Genomic DNA, 6,109 nt, shown 5'->3' with positions numbered 1-6,109 from the left:
GATGGATATCATTTGTAATCTAACGTTCCCCAATTACAGATCTCCAATGCAAAAAAAATCCTGATTTTAGAACATACACAAATGAAAGCAGCATCACATCAAGTAAATAGCATCATACCCACGTATTATAATCTATTTAATAAAATGTAGTAAAGCTAAAAGTCAAGATAACAGCTAAAAGTCAAGATTTCTATACAAGTAGAAAACAGTTAGAAATTTGGGCGATACAAAGCATTATGCAGTCCATTTGGGGATTTTTTTTCAAAAGTTTAAATTTACAAATCTACCAAAGGTGTATTAGTCTCCCACACTGTGGGTGGCATGGTGGTGCAGTGGTAGAGTTGCTGCCTTACAGCACCCGGGTTCAATCCTAGCTGAGGGTGCTTCTCTACAGAGTTTTACGTTCTCCCCGTGACCGGCGTGGGTTTTCTCCTAGTACTTCAGTTTCCTCCCACACTCCAAAGACGTACAAGTTTGTAGGTTAATTGGCTTGGTATAAATGTAAAAGTTGTCCCTTGTGTAGGATAGTGGTAATGTGTGGGGATTGCTGGTTAGTACAGACTCTATGGGCCAAAGGGCCTATTCTGCTTCATATCTTTAAACTAAACTAAACCTGATTTTGTTTGGGACTGATATTCAGTTTGTGGGTATTGTGCCATATTTATATATCTCATTCAAGTTATATTGAGCATAAGGGAATGTTTGTCGTGTATTTTTCAAAATAGAAACTCAAATCTTGAATTTAGCAGTTCACGCATGATCTTTAGGTTTGCAGCCCCAAATACAAGGTTTAGGTGTTTTGATGTATTGTCAGATTACACCCTGGTATTCGGCATGTCAACAAATTCTCTCTTGAACTTTACAGGTGCACAGTGAAGAGCATATTAACTGGTTGATTCACAGCCTGGTTCAGCCATGAATGCCCAAGAATGAAGAAGATTGCAAAAAGTGGTGAACACTTCCCCAGTCCATCATGTGTACTAACCTCCCCACCATTGAAGGAATCTACAGGAGTTGTTGCGTCAAAAAATCAGCCAGCATGACCCCTACTACCTTGGCCACACACTCATTTCACTCTTGCCACCAGGAAGAAGGTATAGGAGCCTGAAAACTAACATCCAGGTTCAGAAATAGCTTCTTCCCTATAACCATCAACCTATTAAACACTACACCTACTAATAGGCTCAAACCTGTATAGACTTGGGGATATTATTTTTGACTTTGCACTCCTGTTGTCTATTTATTTGCCTGTTAGTTTATATATATATGTACTGAATTTTTGTTGTTTACTATAAGGGTTACAGAGTAATATGTTTACATATCTGTTGTAATAATAATAATATATTCCTTTATTCATCCCACACTGGGGAAATTTACAGTGTTACAGCAGCAAAGTGGATAGCAAAAGAGCAAGAGATCATTCATTTTAAATAAAAGATACATAAATTGTCATCTGTTTTCTGTGTGTTCTTAGCTGTTATTGTTGATTCGTCTGCTGGGAGCAGTGCTGGTTGTGCAGTCTCACAGCAGCGGGAAGGAAGGACCTCCTATATCTCTCCTTCACGCACTTGTGGTGAAGGAGTCTGTCACTGAAGGAGCTACTCAGTGCAGTGACAGTGCACTGGCGGACCACTCCATAGAAAATGGCCGATGCAACCACTGTGTTGTAGAAGGTCCTTAGGAGCGCCCCCTGCACTCCAAAGGACCTGAGTCTCCTTAGCAGATAAAGTCTGCTCTGGCCCTTTCTGTATAGTGCATCGGTGTTTTCAGTCCAGTCCAGTTTATTGTTGAGGTAGACACCCAGGTACTTATAAGAATCCACCCTCTCGATGTCCATTCCCTGGATGTTCACCGATGTCGGGGGGACCTGGCTGCGCCTGCGGAAATCTACCACCATCTCCCTGGTTTTCCCCGCGTTGATCCGGAGGCGGTTCTGCTGGCACCAGTCCACAAACTCCTTGATCAGTTCTCTGTATGCCCTGTCCTCGTTGCCCGTGATGAGGCCGATGATGGCAGAGTCGTCAGAGAACTTCTGTAGATAGGAGTATGCGGAGCTGTGCCGGAAGTCCGCAGTGTACAAGGTGAACAAGAATGGAGTTAGCACTGTTCCCTGCGGAACCCCAGTGCTGCAGACCACCATGTCCGAGACCAGGTCCTTTGTCATCACATACTGTGGTCGGTTGGTGAGGTAGTCCAGAATCCAGGATGTGAGGTGGTGATCCACTCCTGTGCGCTCCAGCTTGTCTCCCAGAAGCCCCAGCTGGATGGTGTTGAATGCACTGGAGAAATCAAAGAACATGATTCTCACAGTGCTATCTGGCCTTTCCAGGTGTGAAAGAGCTCTGTTCCGTAGGTAGATGATGGCGTCCTCCACCCCGATGCGAGTCTGGTAGGTGAACTGCAGCGGATTCATTGATGGTCTCACCAGGGGGCGGAGATGGGCGAGGACCAGATGCTCCAGTGTCTTCATCAGGTGTGATGTCAGTGCCACCGGCCTGCAGCTGTTGAGTTCCTTCGGGTGTGGTGTCTTTGGTACCGGTACCATGCAGGGTGTTTTCCACAGCTGTGGAACTCTCCCCAGTTTCAGGCTCAGATTGAAGACATGCTCCACTATTCCGCACAGCTGGTCTGCACAGGACTTGAGGAGCCTCGAGCTGATGCCATCCGGCCCAGCCGCCTTCCTCGCATTGATCTTCCTGAGCTCATTTCTCACCTGGTCTGTGGAGAGAGACAGATTGGAGCACAGGGGCTGGGTGCTCAAGGGTGTGAGAGGGGGAGGGGGTGTGGGGGGGATGGTGTGGGGGGAGGAGGTGGGGGTGGTGGGGTTGGGGCAGGAGAAGCAGAAGCAGTGAGTGGTGGCTGTGACCCAAGTGCTGTGGGAGGGGAGGTGGGGCAGTGTACTGGACGTGCAGACAAGGGGGGCTGCAGCAGGGGGACTGGACCGGGGGAGGGGGAGGGGTAGGTGACTGATCGAACCTGTTGAAGTAAAGGTTCAGATCATTCACCCACTTCTGGTCCCCCATGGCCCGGGAGTCCGGTTCCTTGTACCCAGAGATGGTTTTGAGGCCTCTCCAGACTGCACTGATGTTGTTCCTCTGCAGCTGGTCCTCCATCTTCTTCCTGTAGCTGTTCTTTCCCTCTCTGATCTTCCTCCTCAGCTCCGTTTGCACAGCCTTCAGCTCCTCCTTATTTCCCGACTTAAAGGCCCTCTTTTTCTCCTTAAGGAGATCCTTTATGTCAGGGTTGACCCAGGGTTTGTTGTTGGAGAAACACCGTACAGTCCTGGTGGGTACAGTGTTCTCCACTCAGAAGTTAACATAGTCCACGATGCACTGGGTTAGACTGTCAATGTCATCCCCATGGGGATCACAGAGTTCCTCCCACACAGTGGTTTCGAAACAGTCTCTCAGAGCCTCCTATGTCTCCTCGGACCATCCTCTAACTGTGCAGGTCACCTCTGGTTGCCTGTGCAAGAGAGGTTTGTACACAGGCTGGAGGTGGATCATGTTGTGGTCAGATCTCCCCGGGGGGGGAGGGGTGCTGAGTTATATGCCTCCTTGGTGTTGGCATAAAATAAGTCCAGTATTTTGTTGTCTCTGGTGCGGCAGATGACGTACTGGGTGAACGTGGGCAGAGTGGATGATGGGGGTGCGTGGTTGAAGTCCCCGGAGATTAGAAAGAGGGCATGTGGGTGCTGTGTTTGCAACCTGCTCACAGCTGAGTGCAGTACATCACAGGCCATGTTGCCTTTAGCAGAGGGGGGAATATATGTTGCTATCGCAACAACATGTGAGAATTCCCTTGGTAGATAGTAAGGCCTCATGCTAACTGTGCTGCTGCAAGTAAGAATTTCATTGTTCCATTTGACAATAAAATACTCTTGACACTCTTTGTGTTACATGAAGTCTAGGGGGATTTCATCTTCTAAATTCACTTTCATGTCTATGATTGGATTACCATTGGAAATGCCAATTAGCTGGCAGATTAGAATATTAGGTCAGCAGTTAGTGAATAGTGGGAGGCAAATGAGAAAGAGGGTGGGCGCAGTTGGAGATGTGGAGAAGAATAAAGCCCAGACAAGATACGAACAGTTTATTTGTTGGCCTTGTTTTGCCCTGCTTCTACTTGTCACATGGAATCTCTGGTGATTCCTCTCGAAACCCAATAAATAGGATTTATAGGATTCCTATAAGTACCTGGGTGTCTACCTCAACAATAAACTGGACTGGACTGAAAACACCGATGTGCTATACAGAAAGGGCCAGAGCAGACTTTACCTGCTAAGGAGACTCAGGTCCTTTGTGGGGCAGGGGGCACTCCTAAGGACCTTCTACAACATGGTGGTTGCATCGGCCATTTTCTATGGAGTGGTCTGCTGGAGCAGCAGCATCTCAGCGGCGGAAGGGAAGAGACTCGACAAGCTGGTCAGGAAGGCTGGCTCTGTCCTGGGTTGCCCCCTCGACTCAGTGCAGGTGGTGGGAGAGAGGAGGATGATGGCAAAGCTAACATCGCTGCTGGACAACGACTCCCACCACATGCAGGACACTGTCACTGCACTGAGTAACTCCTTCAGTGACAGACTCCTTCACCCCAAGTGCGTGAAGGAGAGATATAGGAGGTCCTTCCTTCCCGCTGCTGTGAGACTGCACAACCAGCACTGCTCCCAGCAGACGAGTCAACAATAACAACTAAAAACACACGGAAAACTGATGCCAATTTATGTATCTTCTATTTATAATGAATGATCTCTTGCTCTCTTGCTATCCACTTTGCTGCTGTAACATTGTAAATTTCCCCGGTGTGGGACGAATAAAGGAATATATTATTATTATTATTATTATTATTAAACACAATGCACCAAACTACATCATAGAACCCCAAATATTGCATTTTTCTGAGGAATTCTGATGAATCTCTCATACCTCCAAAATCCAAGGAATTTAAATGGAGCGCAGCACAAACACATGAGCAGGTACTTCTTGATTAGTATGGGTGTCAGAGGTTATGGGGAGAAGGCAGGAGAATGGGGTTAGGAGAGATAGATCAGCCATGATTGAATGGTGGAGTAGACTTGATGGGCCATATGACTTCATTGTTTTCCTGATTTTAGACCCAAGAACTAACCACCTGTTCCTCCTACCCACATCCCGTTCTCCTTAAATCAATTATTTTAAAGTCAGGTGTTGTGTTTGTCATGCAATCTATTCAATGCAACCTAACACAGCTACAATAAACAGAGCAGAGAGTGCACAAACTCTCCTGAACTGCGATTGTTGCTAGAAGATTAATTAAGAATGACCTTTATTTTAGAACGAATAAGCTTGAAAGCTGCCAAAATGTGGTAAAATCCTAAATAGCTCCACTATTTTTTTCAGGTGAAATTCAAAGACCCAGCCTGATCTACAAATGGTTCAAGCCGTACCTAGTGGCTGATTCTATGCCCTCTCATGCAGCCTAGCAAACCAGTTTGCTTTGAAAAATATCTTTACGGCCCATCGTCACTTTCTTGGACTAATCAGGGTGGGCACTAAATGTAACCTTGTCAATGCACCCACCAGAGAGCATGTTACTGTCAGCCGCCTGCCACTGTTGCGGGCTGGAAGAGTCTGTGACCACGTGTATATGGAGAGTGTGAAGTTGCAGCCCCTGTTCCATTATCTAAAGGGGCTGCTCCTTGCCTTCTGGCTGTATTTCTCACCCACCATCCTCATCTTTGGACACCCTGTGCGTAGGGGAGAGGGTCGGGCCAATGTCCTGGGCCTGGCCAAGCTGGGTCACGGTGCCAGGCAGAAGAGGGCTCTGCCCGAGCCAGCTGCCTGCCCCTTTTCATGGGTTACATCCGTGCCCGGGTAGTGTTAGAGAGTGACTGTGCGCTGTCCACGGGTACCCTGGGGGATTTCTGGGACCGCTGGGCACCACGGGGAGGTTGAATGTATCCTTAACAAGGAGTATAAGATAGTTGTATAATAGTTCATTGTTTGTCTTGTATTATGGTGGTGGGTTCTGTTTTGGTTTTATTGTGTTGTATATATTATTTTAATATTTGAATAAATATTTTTGATTAATAATTTAAAAAAGAGCATGTTACTTAAAATTACTGGTTTCTTGT

This window comes from Rhinoraja longicauda, chromosome 14 (genome assembly GCF_053455715.1).
Source record: "Rhinoraja longicauda isolate Sanriku21f chromosome 14, sRhiLon1.1, whole genome shotgun sequence".
Lineage (NCBI taxonomy): Eukaryota > Metazoa > Chordata > Chondrichthyes > Rajiformes > Arhynchobatidae > Rhinoraja > Rhinoraja longicauda.
This window is presented reverse-complemented; position numbering follows the sequence as displayed.